Below are 1,502 nucleotides of genomic sequence, written 5' to 3'. Positions count from 1 at the left end.
TGTCTGTTTTATCCCCTTTTATGAATTTTTGGCCATTGACTATCTTTAAATCACTGCTTCCTGGTATAACAGACAGTCGGCTCTGGAAGCGATCGCTTTTTTTCTTCTTTTTTTTCCTTTCTGTTTTTGAAGCGAGTGGTTGAAGCAAATGCAGTGTAAGAGCCCCCACCTCCGCTAAAGAACACCCACCTCCAGCTAAAGAGCCCCCTGGTGGCTGAAAAAAAATCAACGTAGAAGCCGCACCGGACTATAAGCCGCATGGTTCAAAGTTCAGGAAAAAAGTCGCGGCTTACAGTCCGAAAAGTACGGTACTTCTTGCAGTTTAACAAGGGTGTTCTTCTGAAGTTAACTACTTCTGTTTGTTGGCTTTAACAAAAATTAGTTCTGAGCTAAAAGGAAAAGCTTCATGAAATCTGGTTGCTGCTGATATTGGTTACCTCAGTGTTTTTCAACTCTGGTCCTCAAGGCACACTGCCATGCATATTTTAGATGTTTCCCTGCTTCCTCACAGCTGATTTCAATTAGTAACTGATTGCAGTTCAACAAAAGCATGTTAATAATCTGAATCATGTGCGTCAAAGGAGGAAGCTGTCTGACACCCTAGTTTTCAAAAAGGCACCGGAAACATCTGGAATTGTCCAAAAACACTTGAAGGCAGAAATGACACTGTTTTGCCCACCGGTGGGGTCAAGACGGTTGAGTTAACTGTGTCATGGTCCCACACCACCTTGGTCCCTGACCATAGTCCCAGACTATTTTTTTACAGCTCCCCGAACTGTATCGTGGTCCAAGATCACACTAAATATCAATGATATTTACTTAAAGGTTTACCACTAAATTCTCTAACTGATTCTCCAGACTACTGTAAATATCAAAGACATTTCTGTGAAATTTCACCTTACCAACTGCTGCTGGTCTGTGCTTCCTCTTCAAGATGAGATCCTTCATTCTCCGAAGAGTCAGTGCTTTCCTGGCCCCTACTCGGACAGTCAATTCAGACTGGGGGTCTTTAAGTAAGGAGGTCCCAGACTCTCCCCCGTGCACAGTTCAGGCACCTCTTCCTCCTCAGAGACATATTGGATCCCCGTACGGGTCACCAAAAATGTTGGATATATTATTATCAAGACACTAGGAATGACAAACAAGCAGCAGATCTTGTTGAGCTCTCTTTTACTTGCATGGAATCCAAAATACAGACAAGGTACCTGCATACAGTTGTCAGTAGCATGAATTGAATTTCTTTACAACAGTCAGGTTTTTAAAGGGTCCCCTTCAAAAGTGTCCTCCTGTTTACGGCCATGCAATCTCCAGTTGTTCCCAGGAACACCAGTTCCTTTACCCCAACCCACCTGTCTGATAGCGGGTTGTAAAAGTAACTGTACTCTAAAAGCTAAATAAACAAATTACAAAGATAAGCATTCACATCTGTGTTTTTACACACAACATTCCCATCCACAAGCCATGAATTCTCTTTGGGCTGCCACCTTATCGTGGTAGAGAGG

Source organism: Austrofundulus limnaeus, unplaced genomic scaffold (genome assembly GCF_001266775.1).
Source record: "Austrofundulus limnaeus strain Quisiro unplaced genomic scaffold, Austrofundulus_limnaeus-1.0 Scaffold1945, whole genome shotgun sequence".
Lineage (NCBI taxonomy): Eukaryota > Metazoa > Chordata > Actinopteri > Cyprinodontiformes > Rivulidae > Austrofundulus > Austrofundulus limnaeus.
This window is presented reverse-complemented; position numbering follows the sequence as displayed.